General features: G+C 36.8%; 1 protein-coding gene across 1 annotated transcript in view; it reads left to right on the top strand.

Annotated features, from left to right (window-relative positions):
• LOC148939204 (uncharacterized) overlaps positions 1-19,929 on the top strand; it is a 224,124-nt gene that overhangs the window by 110,708 nt on the left and 93,487 nt on the right. The gene's annotated exons all lie outside the window — the stretch shown is intronic.

Below are 19,929 nucleotides of genomic sequence, written 5' to 3'. Positions count from 1 at the left end.
CCGAACTCTCAGCTACCATTCTTGGGAGAAATCTGACAGTTTATAAGTTACCATGGAATTCCTGTGTTGTTTTAAAGTTACTTTTCTATGAATAGGCAGCGTGGTGGCAGAGTGCACCTGGCAACGATAAATCACATCAGTCCAGTTTTTGCCAGGAAAAAATTACTCAGTGATAATTTATTGCTCCCGCTAGCATTATGCGCTTCTAGGTCCGGGCCTAGAGACCTTGTGGTAAATCTAGGCCTGAGCGTGCAAATATTTCCTTTTGGTGAATTGACTTTCCCTTTAAGCACTCTCTGAAAGTTCCAACTTAATACACAAATACCTTTTTGAGATATGCCATTTTGAAAATCTGCATGCACATAGTGTCTTTTGATTTAGTTTAAGTTCCCTCTCAAATACCTCATTCTGTCAAATTTTCTACTTGATATGCTTAGCCTTAATAGTGCTATTTTAATAGTAGCAGAGGTCGTAGCAGGAGCAGTAAAAGTGAAAATAGTGTTGAATTAGTAGTAGTAGTATTAATAGCAGTAGTAGCAGGTAGATGCCCCAGAATTTTCATGTTGATACGCTAAGCTGTTCAAAAAAAAATTGCTGATACACCTGTATCAGCAATCTGTATATTATTGCCATTTACCAATTGTTAAAATTTAAGGTTTTTATAGAAGGGATGATCGTAAAAACTTTGTAGGAGGCTCATTCGATTGGAAATTGAAAGTTCAAGTTCAATTTTGAAGAATAAAAGGTAATTACAGGACAATAAGCCTTTCCCTCTTAATCGACATCCCCCCCCCCAAATACATTCGATCAAAATAAAAATAAACATTTTGTTCAAAATAGTCTGGAGATCAAATAACCATGCCTTTGGGGTTAATAACCCCACCAGCAGCATCTGGGGCAAGGGCTGTAAGTTAAGCTAGTTGCCCATTGTTAACACGTAAGGTTTTTGTAGAAAAAAATGGTATGAACTTTGGCGTGGGGGGGGGCTCATTCGATTAGAAATCAAAATTTCCAGTGCACTTTTAGAGTTAACAGTGATCGGAGGGCTTCCACCCCACCCTATTTTTCCCCCAAATACATCTGATGTAAATTTTGGGACCAACGATACTTTAAAGCCCAGCTCCCACTAGCGCCCAAGAATCCAAAACATTTACTTTAGCGCCCAAGAACCCATAGCGCCCACAGCTTGAAAGATAAATACAAGCACACCCAAGTATCAATTCATAAAGCCAAATATTAAGTTATTTTACCTTTGGTACAGCAAATTCTTCTTTCTTCTTTAAATAGCGATTTTAAAAATTATCCTAACTTAAGTTTGTAAATCTCAGGTGGTGCTAGCATGCATAAAAGAATTCTACTAGGCACAAAGATTGGAGTCAGCAAACCAATGTGTCGGCAAAGGGTACTTGACAAAGAGAGATCATATCAAGTTACAAGAGGGGAAATTTGGCTTCTGTCGGCAAACACATTTCGCAGAGATATATCAAGTTACAGGAGAGATCAACTTTGGGTTCTTTCTGGGCGTTCAGAAATATTTCAAATATGTCATTCATTTTTGGGTTCTGATAAATTAAAAATGTCTGTATTACATGCATGCGAGTGTTGACCTTGTGTGGTCTTAGTTTGCCCAAAACACTATTTTTATTAAATGAAAAATTATTCATACTTATAATCTCAGCCAAATAAGTATTCAAATAATCAATTTATTGTCAGTATAATTTTATTTTTAACTTGGGCGCCAGATTCAAAGGTAAATATAAACCTTTGCTGAAACCGGATCTAGTTTCCAGGATCAAAGCTTTGATACTTTAGCTCCTCAGCTTCCAGAGTCCAAGCACCCAGGATCAAAAAAGAGCTTTAGACTTTGGGCCTGGGAGCTTATCCTCAAAATTTCAGCTCAATCCGATCCTTCCTTCCCTATTTTCCCAAAACCAAATATCAAGTTTTGTGGGGATTTGCTTGCGTCAAAAATAGATACTGGACGCTAAAATAATAACTCCAATAGTGTCTCTGTGGTACAATGGTCGTTGTTACTGACTGTCAGGCGGGAGATCCGGGTTCAATTCCCTGTCAGAGAAAATTTTTTATATACTGAATTTAAATTTTAAAAAAGAAACTCAGTTTCTTTTTTAAATCCATTCTATTACTTGGATTTAAAAAAGATGGAAAGATGGAAAAAAAGTGTTTTTTAATTTGATTTCTGATTGTTACGAAATAATGGCGGGAAATCCGGCTCCCCCTCATTGGAATTCTTTTGTGTATACCCGCACCATCTGTGATTTGCTAACTTTAGAAATTATATTTGGCTTTTGTCGGCAAACACATTTCGCAGAGACATATCAAGTTACAGGAGGGATCAACTTTGGTTTCTTTCTGGGCGTTCAGAAATATTTCAAATATGTCATTCATTTTTGGGTTCTGATAAATTAAAAATGCTTGTATTACATGCATGCGGGCGTTGGCCTTGTTTGGGCTTATGATGCCCTATACAGTGTTTTTATCAAGTAAAAAATAATTCATACTTATATTTTCGGCCAAATAAGTATTCAAATAATCAATTTATTGTCAGTATAATTTTATTTTTATCTTGGGCGGCAGGGTAAGGGGTGAATTAAAAACAGATCGCAGGGGATTTTGGGAGTTGGCGGGTTCCTCGCGCTTTTTCTTCTTTGCCTCCAGTAAAAATCGCTATTTAAAGAAGAAAGAAGAATTTGCTGTGCCAAAGGTAAAATAACTTAATATTTGGTTTTATGAATTGATACTTGGGTGTGCTTGTATTTATCTTCCAAGTTGGAAGCTGTGGGCGCTATGGGTTCTTGGGCGCTAAAGTGAATGTTGCTTTGATCCTGGAAGCTAGATCCGGTTTCAGCAAAGGTTTATATTTACCTTTGAATCTGGCGCCCAAGTTAAAAATAAAATTATACTGACAATAAATTGATTATTTGAATACTTATTTGGCCAAAAATATAAGTATGAATTATTTTTCACTTGATAAAAACACTGTATAGGGCATCATAAGCCCAAGCAAGGCCAACGCCCAAAGGCCCAAGCAAGCAAAGGTACCTTTGAATCTGGCGCCCAAGTTAAAAATAAAATTATAATGACCATAAAAATAAATCGAACAATCGAAAATAAATGGAGTCTGCTTCAAGGGGACGGCAGGGAGACCCCATCTTCTCCCATTTCAGAGGGGGGGTAATTTTGGAGAGATAACCAAAATTACTCAGAATCGAAAATAAAGCTGGATCTGCCTCAAGGGATAGACTCAGCTGCCCCTCCTTCCCCCATTTTTGAGGACCGGGGAGGTGGGGGGGGTCAATTTTGGGAGGGGGTGGGTCAATTTTGGAGGGAAAACCAAAAATGCTCAGAATCGAAAATAAATAAGATCTGCCTCAAGGGGAAGGCTCAGAGGCCCTTCCTTCCCCCATTTCTGAGGGCAGGGGAGGGGGGGTCAATTTTGGAGGGAAAACAAAAATGCTCAGAATCGAAAATACAGCGTGATCTGCCTCAAGGGGAAGGCTCAGCGGCCCCTCCTGTAGCGATGAAAGTTTTTATGTGACTATAAAGAAAGGGACTGGGCTTAATTGTGGTCATAACTATTGACCGCGTCAAATGTAATATTATGCTCAAAAGCCGTGAACTTACACCTTATAAGTTCTCCGATAGCACCGCTTAGGGCGCTAAAGATTTCGCCAATAAGGCTTGCGCCACCCTCAATTAATGAGAGAAAATGAAATGTGTAGCCATATAAATGTGACCTCTTTTCCTTGAGCTATCTGGCGATCAGATTCCCTGGGAACGTTTCCTTGGAGATATGCGAACTAATTACCTGTTATTAGACTTGATACAGACATATAAAATGAAATAAACACAGGTAAAAAGCAATAGATGTATTGAGACTTACTTATTTAGGTGAACAGCAGTGGATCACTTCAAATGACAACAACGGTGACTGAGATACAACAATAATGATAGAATCGCAAAGCTCGTACGCCGAAATAATTCTATCTAAATAGTCCTGAATCTGATTTACGAATACCTCCAAAAAGCACTTTTACCCCACTATCAAACGTAGTTTTTTGTCCTGCGCTCTAAGAACTGGCTCACAATTGGCTAAAGTGGCCCAAGGATGCAAACCCTTCGTCCAATAAATTGTTATAAATATTTCTGATGATTCAAACGTTCACACGGCTCTCATAATTTAAACTTCCTTAGAAATATTGTGCGTAGCATCTTCTTTATTACCCGCTATCTTAGGAAAATCTAAAGCTTGGATAGCGTCGTTCTTTGTCTGAGGCTAACTGCAATTTTTCTCTTTGGTGATTGAGGACTTTTCTTTCTTTTTGAAACTAGATTTAAAATTAATTAGAGGAAGTCGGAATTATATTTATAAAGAAGGAACTTTATTTTTTTATTTTAAATATATCACATTTTACTCATGGTACACTCCTTCCCCCATTTCTGAGGGCAGGGGAGGGGGGGTCAATTTTGGAGGGAAAATCAAAAATGCTCAGAATCGAAAATACACCGTAATCTCCAACAAGGGGAAGCCACAGCAGTCCATCCGCCCCCATTTCCTGAGGGCCGGGGAGGGGGGGGGGTCAAATTTGTAGGGCAAACAAAAAATACTCACTATCAAAAATAACCGGAATCTGCCTCAAGGGGAAGGCTCAGCGGCCCCTCGTTCCCCCATTTCGGCGGGCAGTACAGGGGGGGGGTCAATTTTGGAGTGAAAACCAAAAAATCTCAAAAGCGAAAATAAAGCGTGATCCGCCTCAAGGGGAAGGCTCATCGGCCCCCCTTCCCCCATTTCTGCGGGCCGGGGAGGGGGGGGGGTCAATTTTGGAGGGAAAACAAAAAATACTCAGAATTGAAAAATGCTCAGGCAAACTATTACAGTTATATTGTCGAAGTTTTCGCCACTTCGCAACAGAGATGTTTGTTTTCAAACCATTTGCTTGCTATTATTAAAGAGAAAAGTTAAATGATCCATGCCTTTTTTCTTTTCTTTTTTTTGAGAAATTCGTAGGTGCAATGTCGATTTCTGTCGGCACAGTTTCGTTGCCCCCCCCCCTCCCCCTCTAAAGGAAAATTGCTAGCAATGCCCCTGACCTTGGCTACAACTAGATGTATTCGAGACAAGAGTATAATTTTATTTTTCAACCGAGCGTCAATCCCCCCCCTCCCGGAAATCCTGGATCTGCTACTGTTTCTAAGTTGTAAATATAATAGAAAATTATTTTTTTTTTGTAAGGAATCTGCATACTTTTCTGCAATGATGTGGAAAAACTTTTCGAAGTTTCCCCCAGGATCTTCCTGAAATTACGCCCCTTGCCCCGACCATATAATTTAAATATTACCTGTTAACACTTTTTTAATAATTTTTTTTTACTGATCTCTCAATGCAATGCTAATGCGAAAGACCCCCCCTCCCCTATTGCTAAGCCGCATTGCATACTTTGTCGATGCGGATTACTCTTGCCCCAGATGTAATATAGGTATTGAAGATGTGGCTGATATTCTCGCCGAGTGCAAGCAACTTTCTCTGTTAAGGGGAAAGTATTTTGAGGGTGGTAGCTTGGAGTTCCTGGGGATCCTGAAGACGACTGTAAAAAGGACAATCATGCAGTTATGTAAATATGTAAATGAAGCGTTGAAAGCAATAAGTGAAACTTGATTATTATTTATTTATTATTATTATTTTCTTTTAGTTATTTATTTATTTATTTCATTTTATTTTATTTGTTTAATTATTTTATTTATTTATTTATTTTTATTTTTTTTTTGGGGGGGGGGAGAATTTAGATTTTATGTTATTTTTCTTGTGGAGTGTAATTAAGAATACTGTGTTGTATGGCCTATTTTTTGGCTTATAATAAATTTAAATAGCAATTTTTACTGGAGGCAAAGAAGAAAAAGCGCAAGGAACTCGCGAACTCGCAAAATCCCATGCGATCTGGTGTTTATTTACCTTTGAATCTGGCGCCCAAGTTAAAAATAAAATTATACTGACAATAAATTGATTATTTGAATACATATTTGGCCGAAAATATAAGTATGAATTATTTTTCACTTTATAAAAGCAATGTACAGGGCATCATAAGCCCAAGCAAGGCCAACACCCGCATGCATGTAATACAAGCATTTTAATTTATCAGAACCCAAAAATGAATGACATATTTGAAATATTTCTGAACGCCCAGAAAGAACCCAAAGTTGATCTCTCTTGTAACTTGATATGTCTCTGCGAAATGGGTTTGCCGACAGTAGCCAAATATAATTTCTAAAGTTAGCACATCACAGATAGTGTAGATTTACAGAAAACAATTCTACTGAGGGGGAACCAGATTTCCCGCCATTATTTCATAACAATCAGAAATCGAATAAAAAAACTTTTTTTTTCAGCTAAAGTTACGGAGGAACAGTATACCTTAAAACAAACAGAAATGAGTACGGATAGGCGGGGGGGGGGATAGCGCCCTCCTCAAGCCCTTACTGTTTACAATGAAGTTTGCCTTTTTTCCCTAGTTCATTAACACTAATCATAAAACACAAGGATAGTTTAGTCGGAATAATAAACCTTTTAAAATATTATAGAAAAGTCAGAATTTAGAGTAAAGAAAGAAGTATTGAGACAGCAGCAACCCCCCTCATACAGTACACCCAAGTATCAATTCATAAAACCCAATATTAATTTATTTTACCTTTGGTACAGCAAATTCTTCTTTCTTCTTCATATAACGATTTTTACTGGAGTCAACGAAGAAAAAGCACAAGGAACTCGCGAACTCAAAAATTCCCTTGCGATATGGTGTCTATTTAATGATGTTTATATGTGATCCACAACTGACTGAAGTATTGTTAATACTTATAACACCCAAAGTTGATCTATTCTGTAACTTGATACGTCTCTGTGAAATGCTTTTGCTGACAGAAGTCAAATCTCCCCTCCCGTAACTTGATATGATCTATATTTGTTGGGTTCTTGGGCGCTGGGCAATTGGTTTTGTTGAATAAAAAAGTCACGAAGTCTTTTAACAGTGGGGCACCTATTAAATTTTATGGTGAATTCCTGGGACATTGTTTTTCACTTAATAAAAATATTGTATATGGCAAAATAAGCCCAAGCGGGGCCAAGCGAGGCCAAAGCCCGCATGTATGTAATACAAGCATTTTAATTTGTCAGGAGCCAACACTGAATGACATATCTCGAATATTTGTAACACGCAAATTGCCTCTTTGTGAAATGCGTTTGCCGACAGAAGTCAGATCTCCCCTCCTGTAATTGATAATGATCTCTCTTCGCCATATTCACCTTGCCGACACAATGCACTTGCTGACATAAATTGAATATATCTTTGTGAGTAGTAGAATTCTTTTGTGTATGCCCGCAACATCTGTGATTTGCTAACTTTAGATATGATACTTTTTTAAATCGCTATTTAAAGAAGAAATTGACTATAAATTTGCTGTGCTAAAGGTAATGCTAGTATTTATTTTTCAAGTTGGGAGCTGTGGGTTCTGGGCGCTGGGCGCTAAAGTATTAATGAATTTGGGTTCTTTGGGCGCTAGCGGGCGCTGGGCTTTAAAGTATCGTTGGTTGAGTTGCACGAGGGTTCAGTAGCACGAGGGTTCAGTTGCACGGGGGGTCAGTTGCACGGGGGTTCGGTTATACGGGGTTTCAGTTGCACGGGGGTTCAGTTACATGGGGGTTCAGTTACATGGGGGTTCAGTTACACGGGGGTTTAGTTAAATGGGGTTGAGCTGCACGGGGGGTGAGTTGCACGAGGGTTCAGTTAAAGGAAGTTCAGTTGCATGAGGGTTCGGTCGCACGAGGGTTCAGATGCACGGGGGTTTAGCTGCACGGGGGTTCAGCTGCACAGGGTTCAGTTGCACTGGGTTTCAGTTGCACTAGGGTTCTGTTACACGGGGATTAAGTTACACGGTGGTTCAGTTAAACAGGGGTTCAGTTACACGGTGGTTCAGTTACACGGGGGTTCAGTTACAGGGGTTCAGTTGCTTGGGGTTCAGTTACACGCACACCTCCAGGAAGTATTCAGGAAGATGTTGGACTAAATCAAAAGTCACTATGTGTGTCCAGGTTGTCAAAAGAGTGTATCTTCAGTATCTCAAAAACGGCAAAGGGTATTAAATTGAAAATTTCCGGGTATGTTGATGGAGGTTGAGCAAAACCAAACGACGTTATGCGTATACATATTGTAAAAATATCTCAGGTAATATCTCAGGAATGGCTAATGGTGTTACGTTGTAACTTTCAGGACAAAGGTTTTGGGGATACGCTACTAAACCCAAAGACAATATATTCATACAGGTTGTCAAAAGGTTACATCTACAATATTTCAGGACCAGCTAAGTATATTCAGCTGAAACTTTCAAGGCATAATGAACTAAATCAAAAGATATTATGTGTATCAAGGTTTTTAGGCACATCTCCAATGTAAGTGGAACGGCTAAGGGTATTAAGTTGAAATTTTAGGACATGTTGAGAGAGATAGTGAACTAAATCAAAAGATAGCATGCACATTCAGGTTGTCAATAATTCGCATCTGCAGTATCTCAGGGACGGCTATGGATATTAAGTTGAAACATTGAGGGAATGTCGATGGGACATTGAATTAAATCAAAAATATCAAAAGGTTGTATCTACAGTATTTCAGGTATAGTTGAGCGTATAAACTAATAGCCTTAAGGGCCAATCTGAAAGTTTCAGGAATACAGCATGGGACGGAGGGATCAAGCACATTTTAAAACTTGATTTGGGGGGACCACGGGGAGTTTAGAAAGAACAATAAATGATAATAAGAAAATAGGGTTGAATTGATTATTAGTGCATAATATCATTTTTTTATGTTGATCTGCTAAAGATTTCCGGCCACCAAGACGCTTCAATTAAAGTGGCAGAGCCAAGGGAACCTCAACCGGAAACAGATCCGGTTGCATTGATTTTTGATGTTCTATTTTTATTTTTTGATCTAAAAAAAAAAATCTGATCTCTTTTGATCAATGAGCTCATTGATTGATCAATTGATCAATGATCAAATGAGCTCAAAATAAGCTGAGATGAAGAGGAGCTCATAACTGACAAAAAAAAAGTTTTCTTTTTAAGCAAAAAATTAAAGCTTTCTGTAATAAATGCGCTGAACATTCATTTATTTAAACAAATGAAATAAATGAATAAATTTATTTAAACAAATTAAAACAAAATCTTACAGATTAAAATTCTTATAATGAAATCGTTGATCAATATTTGTTTATGTTCAGGGTTGTAACATGATGGGAGTCAGAATAGCCTCAGCCATATAGCCAAAAATTAAGTAGATATTCAATCTATTCATTTGAATAATATTCCCCCTACCTGTCCATCTGAGGTTCTAAAGTAAAATCATACATAATTTTCTGCAAAAATTTGTCCGAAACGTAAATAGCAAGTCAAAATTTCAATTCTTATGCAGAAAAAATGTACAAATATCCCTTTTCTTAATGCATAAAAACTGTATAAATTGAAACAAAGATAAATTAATTAAAAATAATTCCGAAAAAGAACTTTTTCAAAGAAAAGTGAAGAGCTTAATTAAACCAAAGACGGGCAAAAATGAAGTCAAATAATAATTCGAACTTGAAACGGAAAGAAATTACTATAAAGGAATAAATAAGACAAACATGGAACAAAAAATACAATGAATAATCCAGACAAACTTCAAAAGAACAGAAGTTGCTACAAATAGGGATAGCCCCCCCCCATGCCTCCTTAAGGCTACAGTGTCACTTGTGCTTTAGTGAAAATCAAATAAAAAAAATAGAAATAAAAAAAAGTTTTTTCAACTGAAAGTAAGGAGTAACATTAAAGCTTAGAACGAACAGAAATTATTATGTCTATGAAGGGTATTGTCCCCTCCTCAACACCTCGCTCTTTACGCTAAATTTTTTAGTACTTTTAAAAAAGCTTCTTATTGTTCTAATTAAACGACCCCTGTGTTTCAGGAGTCGTTCTTAAAGAATTGGGACAAAATTCAAACTTTGTCGTAAAGAGCGGGGTGTTGAGAAGGGAGCAATCCTCTTCATATAATGTTTTAGAAGTAATTACTTGGCAAGAAAAAAAAAACAGAGAGAGAGAGAGAGAGAGAGAAGAAGAAGAAAAATACTGTCATCCTAATCCAGCAATTGAGACAAATGTGCACTTGAACGAGGTTTTGACCTTACTCATCTATCCAACTAACTAGGACCAAACAGTGTAACCGAACCATCAACCAAATAGAAATGTCCAAATCCCTGCAAATTCGTCATCAATAAATGTAAGTCGTTGTAATTTACAAGCAAAAGCACCTTAAATCTAGCGAAATATTTCCAAGTAACCTTCATTAGGGCTCGTCAGAAGAAATACCACCTGCCTTAACGGGTTTCGAGGCTTTACTTTCTTTACCCGGCATATACGTAATCATTTCTGTTCGTTTTAAGTTTTAATGTTGCGCCTTACTTTCAGTTGAAAAAACTATTTTTTTAATTTCTAGTCTTTTTTAAATAATGCCAGGAAATCCGGCTCCATATCCGAGGAGAAATCCCCTTCCCCACAGAAATATTATCTAGACAATTCAATCCCGGTGAAAATTTACCCCCGTTAATTACCCTTAACAACTCCACGCGTAAAATTGAGACGGAAAAGAGAAAGCAAGACATATAAGAAGGATTTTATTTAGGAATTTTGGCAAATTCCCCCAGTGACTAATTTCTTCTGACATGCTCACCCTCTGAAAATTTCCCTCCCCAAGGAAAATCCCCCAGCAGAAAATACGCCCCCCCATAAGAAAGTGTATACATACTTCCCAATAACAAATACTATGCGTAAACAATGGGGAAATTTATAACTTAAAGACCTTTCCCCTGGGGCTGTGGGGGAGAGGGGGTCATGTTAAATCCAAAGGATTAGTTATTGGGCCTTTCAATTATGATTAACAAAATGGCTATCTCAAAGTTTTGATCGGACGGTTTTGGAAAAAGGGGCGGGAGAGGGAGCCTAGTTGCCCTCCTCGCGAAAAGGGCGTTAGAGCTTTTAATTTCCGTTTTAGTAAGCCCTCTTGAGATATTCTAGGACCACTGGGTTGATACGATCACCCCTGGGGAAAAAAACAAACAAAAAAACAAAAAAAAGAAAAAAAAACACGCGTCCGTGATCTTTCTTCTGGCAAAAAATACAAAATTCCACATTTTTGCAGATAGAAGCTTGAAATGTCTACAGTATGGTTTTCTAATACGCTGAATCTGATGGTATAATTTTCATTAAGATTTTATGATTTTTAGGGGGATTTCCCTATTTTGAAAATCAGGCAAATTTTGTCAGGCTTATAGCCTTTAATGGGTAAGACTAAACTTGATGAATCTTGTATATTTGAAATCAGCGTAATAAGCCAATTTTTTTTATATATCTATTGCTACCAAAATTTCTGTTTTTGGAGTTTCGGTTACATTGAGCCGGGTCGCTTCTTACTTAAAGTTCGTTACCACGACCTATTCGATAAAATATATTCCAAATGTTATCGGTTTTATAACGTTAATTGATCCGAAACTTTTAGACTTTCAGGAATAGATATCATTATATAATAAATATTCGGCCTACTTTCATTATTTCTTTTCGGTAATCTTGGTTATTATGTTTTTTTTCATATTCTGACAAATAAAAACACACCACTTGAATAAGCAATTGTTTTAAACAGAGGAAGGGGGTGAAAGAGGTGCCAACTTACGAAAATATTTGGGAAAAACATTTTTTTTGTTAGAAAAAAAGATACAAAAAAGTGTGTTTTTTCAAGGAAAGATACAAAAAAGTGTGTTTTTTTGGAGGGGGGGGGGGGTGTATTATCATTTTTTTCCATTTTCTAACAAAAATACCAAAAACACGCACAACTGAACATCTAGGAGGTGGTAATTACTCCTCTTACCTACCACCCCCCTGAGAGTGGACATCTTCCTAAGTGGCACGCACGAAGGAACTTTGTCGTTGGGGGGGGGATGGGAGTAAGCTCGTACAAACTGATAGATGTATTTTAATTGCATGGGAGTCACAGAAAATCATGTGATGCGAATTATTTTTCTTAAAGAGAATTGTTCTGTGAGGAAGCTATAGCAATATTAATGTGACTATGGGCGTCGCCGGGCAAAATGTATTTTTTATTTTTAGAAGATGGCAAGTTTGTTGCTGTTTTTATTTTTTCAATGAACATATCTGAAATGCGGGTCTCAATAAAATACCAAAAATTATTTTTCAAACCTAGGGAGAGTCTTACCGTTATTTTTTTTCCAATGACAAATACAAAAAAAAGGCGTTTTTCAAAATCTATGGGTGACAGTTATATTATCTAGCATTAAGATTTTTAAAATTAACTAATAAGTATTTCAGACACTTAAACAAGTGCTTTTTAGGGGGGTGGGATTAATGCCCAGAAATAAAAAATAGGATTTCGGGAAAGTACTATATCTAAAAATCCTTTATCTTCTGCAAAATAGGAGTGTTGCAAGATTGTATCGTGAGAGTCAAAGAGAATGGAAAAAAGAACAAAATTCAGATTTTAGCGTTGTCCCCTTTTTATTCCATGCTTCTATTCTAAAGCTTAGCGGAACTCCAGGTTAGCGGTATAGTCCAACCGCAAAATTACTAGAATACAGCCTCTATTCTTTTTTCTATCTCTATGTTTGGGAACGTCAGCTCCGGATACAGGGCCGGATTGAAAGCTTGACGCTTCTAGGTCCAAGCGTTTTTACGAGATTTTCGATGAAATCCCTGGAAATTCGGGGATAGTGGAAGTACTGACCAGAACGCAACTGATGAACCAAAAGTAATGAGATGGAGAGGTGATACTGAACTCTCAGCTGCCATTGTTGGAAGACATTTGACAGTTTATAAGTGACCACGGAATTCCTGTGTTGTTTTAAAATCACTTTTCTGTGAATAGGCAGCGCAGCAGCAAAGTGCACCTGGAGCTTTGACAATAAATCACTTGAGAAAAAATCACTCAGTGATAATTTGTTGCGCCCTCCTGGCATTGTGCGCCCTTGGGCCCGGGCCTAGTGGGCCTATTGCTAAATCGCCTTCTGTCCAGATAGGTAGAAACACCTGCTCTGGATTCCGGAGGCGAACACAGCTTTTTTCACGTACATGGGTTGGAGAGCCTACTCTAAATCCTGTTACACAGTAATGCTGTTGCTTTTTCTCACCAAATTTTGTGAGTAAAAATATTATCTTATTTAATACTTATATTATAATAAAATATAATTAATATTATAATAAGAATATTATATTTTTTAAATAAATATTATATTTCTTTTACTGGCAAATTAACTGTCTCTGGACGTGCCTCGAATAGCTTCAAGAATATATGTACAGTAATGTGCGTAAAGTTGTATAGTAATGAACGGCGTCAATAAAGTTAATAAAGCAGTCCACAAAGCTAATAAACCATTTTCCCCGCATGGCTTTGTTGACTTTATGCAGTCAGAAAAGAGTTGAACGTTATTTAACTTTATCAAAAAATTAAAAAATTTTAGCCCGTAGTAGAAGACTTCTGGGGAATTTTTTATGGCCTACTAGAAACCGATTGAATAATAGTCTTGAAGCTGAACAACTATTCATTTTTCTGAAGTGCAATAAATCACATATATATATATATATATATATATATATATATATATATATATATATATATATATATATATATATATATATATATATATATATATATAAGGATAATGGGGTTTACACATGTGATAGTGTCTACTTATTAAACCTTTTGCTAGGTAGAAAAGTAAAGGTAAAGTATAAAAGCATAGAAAAAATTAAATAAAACTAAATAAACTAAATAAAAAGGTATGAAAGCTAAATAAAGGTACAGACTGAATTATTTAAAGAAAAAAAAATGCCTAGGTTTTGTCAGCTCCATGTCTGATTAATTCAAGTTCGCTGCAACAAAAAATTACTGTAAAGTCAAAAATTTATAAAAGTAAAATTCTTGTGTGAGCTGGAGAATCTTTATGCTATTAAAGCTTATGGAAAACTTTATTAACTTTAATGACGCCCAGGGGTGTCTTTTTTTTTGGAGGGGGGGGGCATGGGCGGAAAGTTGCCCCCCAATAAATTGGAAAAAAACATATTATACAGCCTATGCCCCTTGACTATCTGGATGTGAACCCCTCTTGCCCCCCCACAAACAAAATGCTGGAAATTTGCACCTGATGACGCCATGAGAGTCCTGCATAGCTCAGTAGCTCAGTGACTCGACTCGGGAAGTCAGTTTGGAAACAAAACTAACTTGTCGTCGAAAGCCTTATGATGCTTTCACACTTTGCCGTTAAACCTTTCACATTAGCATAAACGTCAGGTTACGTAACATGCCTAGGCAGTGACCATAGGACTAGAGGGGTATCCAGGGGGAGAGTTTGACCCCCCCTCAGAAATGTTTGTTCGGTTCGTAAAAACATAACAAAAATGGACGTGAACAAATTTTTGATGAGTTTTTAAATTTTTTAGCCCCCCCCCCCACCCCCGAAAAAAAACAGCCCTTCTATAAAAACAGTTCTGGATACGATCATGGTTGGTCTTATGAATGTTTCGTTATCTTAGTGTGAAAAGGCTCGTTTAAGTGAAAGATTATGCTTAACGTAACGTAATCTAACCACTTAGTATAGAAAATTACGTTCGTAGCGTGAAAGTTGCAATAAAACCATAAAATTAAGGTTTTGTGTATCCTTGAAGATTTTCACTCACTTTCCAAATATTTAAAGCATAGATCAATAGTTTTCTTTTTAAATTTGTTTTCTGATTAATCAATCTAATTTACCTAATCAGGAAATCCTGACCCAGTGCTTCCTGCTTAATAATGTTATTTCTATTCTTATCATGTGCAGATTTGATTACTGTCATTGCGTCATTATTCTCGTTGCTTCACTTGGGTGCTGGTTTCCTGCTGTGCAAACTCCTGACCATTCCTGACAAACTGTAGGTAAGGAGTGACTCGGGCCAATAGTAACCGAAACTCTAAAAAATGGAATTTTGATGACAATAGATTCATAAAAAAATTGTCCCTATGCCAATTCTGAATCTGTTAAATTCATTAAGTTTAATGTTATTTATCAAAAGCATTGAGCGTGAGAAAACCTGCCTGATTTTTGACACAGGGGGGAACCGCCCACAAAAAGTCGAGGGATCTTAATCCAGGCTCGGTATGTCAGAGAACCCTGCTGTAAAGATTTCAAGCTCTTATCTAGAAAAATGTGGAATTTTGTGTGTTTTTTCCAGAAGAAAGATCACGGACAGGGGAGGATCCAGGATTTTTTGTTGGGGTAGCGCAAAATAGGTTGATGAGATAAACTTGCGTTAGAAGCAATTTTAATTAGCACAAATTTGCGTTAATTAAGTAAATTACACTACTTTAGACTATGTTAGTGGGGCACACGCCCCCCTCTGGATCCGCCACTATCACGGATGCTTTTTTTTTCCCCAGGGGCAACCGTATCGAATCAATGGTCATATAAGATCGGGAGAGATCTCGTTCGAACGGAAATAAAAAGTTCTTTTTCAAGTGACTAAAAAGATAGAAGGGTAACTAGCCTCTCTTGTACGCCCCTTTCCCCCCCAAACGTATCAGATAATAATTTTGAGATGACTGTTTGATTCAGCATTGTGGAAAGTTCCAAAAACTGTGTCTTTGGGGATTACATGACCCCAATAATGGACTTTAAGTTGCACAGTTTGCCCATTGCTCGCATATAACATTTGTTACTAGGAAATATCTGTTGTTTTTTTTCGGGGGGGGGGGGTTCATTGGGATAATAATCCATGGGGAGGAAAGTTTCTCTGGGAGTTTTCAGGTTTTTTTATAAGAGGGGGGGGGGGCGAAGAGAATCAGTTAGAAATTAAGAAGAAAAGCAACGAGTTTTTTCAACTGAAAGTAGGTAGCTACATTAAACCTTAAAACGAACAGAAATTATTCCGCATATGAGGGAGACTTTCCCTTCCTCAACCCTCACTCTTTACGCTGAAGTATAACTTTCTGTCACAATGCTGTAAGAAAGACTGCTGAAACACAAGGACCGTTGAATTTGAATGAGAAGAATTTTGACATTAGCATAAATTGAATCCCTAGCATAAGTCGTTTCAAATTAACTGACAATGTCGTATTTTTGTCTTGGTAGAATCTCGGCCCGGTTCGAAAAACACTAAATATTCTGATTTCAATCTCCACGAGCCTCTCCTGATAATCTGCGACCACTGTCTCCATAAAATCCCCACACGCATCCATGTGCATGATGTTCTACCATGAAAAAAACATATTTGGCCTTATATTTGAAAATATTAAAAATTTTACATTTTGTAAAAAGGGCCGAAACACTTGGTTAATTTAATGCTGAACTTTTTGGTAAGATGACACCCTTTTTACCAATTCTTCCAACTGATGCGATTTTTTATTTTATTTTTTTTTACTTTGCAAAAAACGGCTCCTGGATAAAAAATGAAAAATCACAAAATGTTCAAATAGGAACGGGTCGTATAAACCGTTGAAGCGTAAAAACTAGAATGAAATATTTCAATAGAAAGAAAAAAAGATCTTAGGCATTTAGATGTTGTACAGTCAAACAGTTTGTAGTAACGAACTGTAAGTAAGGAATAATTCGGCGCAATAGTAGATAAAACTCTGAAAAACGAAATCTTAATGTTTGAGGAAGAATCGAAAGAATAAGCACGCCGGGTTAACTCTACCTATGTAAAATTCATCGAGTTTAGCGCAACTCGTCAGAAGTTACATGTCTGAGAAAAATTGCCGGATTTTATAAATAGGGAAGAAACACCCCTTCAAATGAAAGAAACCTCAATGAAAATCACACCATAAGATTCAGCGTAGCAAAGAACCCACTGAAGATGTTTTAAGCTCCTATCTGCAGAAATGTGGAATTTTGGTATTTTTGCCAGAAGACAGACCACGCGTGTTTATTATTATTTTTTTTTTTTTCCAGGGGGATTGTATCGAAATAATGGTCCTAGAAGATCGAGAGAGGGTGCGTTCGAACGGGAGTTAAAACTTCTAGTTCCCTTTTTAAGTGACCAAAAAGATTGGAGGGCAACTGGGCCCCCTCCCACGCTCATTTTCCCCCCAAAATTACCTGTTAAAAATTTTGAGATAACCATTTTGTTCAGTATAGTTTAAAGGTCAAATAATTATGTCTTTAGATGTAAAATGACCCCCCACAGTCCGTGGGGAGAGGTCTGTAAGTTATGAAATTCGCCCATTGTTTACGTATAGTCTTTGTTATTGGGAAGTATAAAGACTTTTTTTTGGGGGGGGGGGGTGATTCGGGTGGATTTCTATAGGGAGAGTCTTCCTTGGGGAGGAAAATTTCTGGGGGCTGAATACTCCAGAGGAAATGTTACACTGGGTGGATTTGACAGAATTACTATACGAAATTCACTTTAATTGTCTTACATTCTCTTTGCAAAATTTTTCATGCAGAGATGTTCTGGGGGAATTATCCAGTGGCTTTTTTCGACTGTTTTGATTTCTGGGAAATAATTTCAATGGAAGGGGGCATTTCTGGAGTGATCGAGAAACCGATTAAAAATCTTATTCAAATGAAAAAAATGCTTAAGAGAATTTTTCAGGCTGAATGGTCCGCAAGCAATTTTACAGGGAGGGGGGATTATCAGCGAGGATGGAACTGTCTGGAAGGAATTGTAAAGGGGGGGGGGTACAATTTACGTTGAAATAAATTTCCACGGAGGAGTTTTCCGTGATGGGGAGGGCTATATTTATTCCATATATGAAGGGCTGCCCTCCTCAATACCTTGCTCTTTACGTTAAAGTTTGAACGTATCCCAATTTTTGAAGAGCGTCTACTGAAACACGGGGGGCGTTTAATTAGAATAGGGGGCTTTTTAAAAGTGTGAACAGCTTTAGCCTAAACAGCAAGGTATAGAGGAGGGGGCAACCCTTTATATACAGAATAAATCTGCCAAAATTAATATGCAATTTTTTTTTCATGTACGGTGAGCTGAATTTGAACCTGCATTAGTTGAAAAACGTTCAGAAATTTAATAAAGAAACAAGTATTTTTAACTGAAAGTTAGAAGCAACATTAAAATTAAAACGAACAGAAAAAGTTTTAACTGTTTTGAAAAGTAGAGCTGTGGCAAAGAGTCAAACTTTAGCGTAAAGAGCGATGCGTTAAGGAGGGGACAGCCCCTTTCACATACGGAATCATTTCTGTTCTTTTTAAGTTTTAATGTCGCTCCCTAGTTTCAGTTGAAAAAACTTGTTTTTTTTATTTAATAAATATCAAGCATGTATTTAAGACTTTCTTTATCACATTAACCGGTTTTTATTAGTCTGTTTCAAAAAATTCATGGGGAATATATAACTTAGAATATATATTTGCATATAGTTTTCAAGTAGGTTGAAGCAATTTTGGGAATGAAATCAGCAAGTATTTTAGAATTATTTCAAGTAGTTTCTAGAACTTCGTAGTATTTCCTTTTGAGGGTCAACCACTAAATTTATATCCCTAAGGATTTTAAGTATATTACAGGGCGGTATTCAGGAGGGAAGTGCATGGGAATAGGCTAATTCAAGTTCTGCTAGTAAAGAAAAACCTTAAAAAGACTATCTCGCATTAGCCTAGGCTAAGTATGCCTAATACTTAATTTAATTCTTACCTTCTATGTCCAGTTCCCTTGAAATATCCTCCCAGGCTTTAAGGGCTAAATGTTTTTTTTTTTTTTTTTTATTTTTTTTTTTTTTTTTTTTTTTTTTTTTAATAGCCCTTATGTCTCTTGTTGTATCAAGGGAGGACTTCGGTTGACTTTGGAAACATATATAACTAATTTGTCAGTTCTTTCCATTTACTTAAAACAAAAGCTTAAAAAAAGGTACCGGATGTATTTTTTGACGATTCAGTAGAAATATTTCGACACAGCCATTGGATCTTCGTGATGTTTTAACTTGCTGCAAAAACGGAGGATATTTGACGAGTCACATCAAAACGACAAAATCGCTTCAGTTGGAACTGAGGGTTAGGTTCAGCGTTGCCAACACGGTTGAACTGTATCACTTTTGGTACAATTTAGAGGCCCTGGTACAATACGGTACATTTAGAAATTTTGTCTTACAAATACAAATTTTCAGGTACATTTTGGTTTTACTTGATCCTTTCTGAGTCGAATATATTCCAAGTTTTAGTTTATTGAAAATTTTCTCCCGGTTAACGAAAATTTTTAAAATGCTGTTCAGATGGCACAAATTAATCTCTTGCGGTACAATTTTTGTGGGAGAACTGGTACAGTTCAATTCAATGCATTGGTCACGCTGGTTAAGATTTTTCTCTTCCCTCTTTTTTTAATCAAACAAAATTTTGTTGCTAAAATATTTAAGGGATTAAATATAATTAATATTAGGGATTACGTTTAAAGTAATTTTTTCTTTTGTATTTAGTTTTGCAGTGGTCTTGATTTTCTTAGAATTTTGGTTGCTATTAACGAGAGTCACTCTTTATCTACCGTTCATTACCATAAAGGGCTTGGTAAGAAAAATCAAACTTCTCAAGAAAACATAGATGACAATATTAAAACTTAGGATGAGTACCAATTAACCCTTATTAGAATTTAAATTAAAAATGAGCAGAAACTATTTTGATTCAAAAATAACGAACAGACACAACAATGAATAATAAAGTGGAACTTAAAAAAAAACAGATGATTTTACCACAAATAGGAGTGTCCCTCCCCTTACTCAAACCTCCCCCTCCCCTTAATCCCCTTACAAAAGACTATAGAGTGCTATTATGGTCTATTTTGTGCTATTATGACTGACCGTATTTCAAACAATAGGCTGTACGAAAAATGTGGTTCAATACCGCTCTCTAGGGCTATAATAA

This window comes from Artemia sp. Qi Xiang Cuo, chromosome 21 (assembly GCF_049724085.1).
Source record: "Artemia sp. Qi Xiang Cuo chromosome 21, ASM4972408v1, whole genome shotgun sequence".
NCBI lineage: Eukaryota > Metazoa > Arthropoda > Branchiopoda > Anostraca > Artemiidae > Artemia > Artemia sp. Qi Xiang Cuo.
Note: the sequence above shows the minus strand (reverse complement) of the source record. Positions and strands in the feature narration are given on the sequence as shown.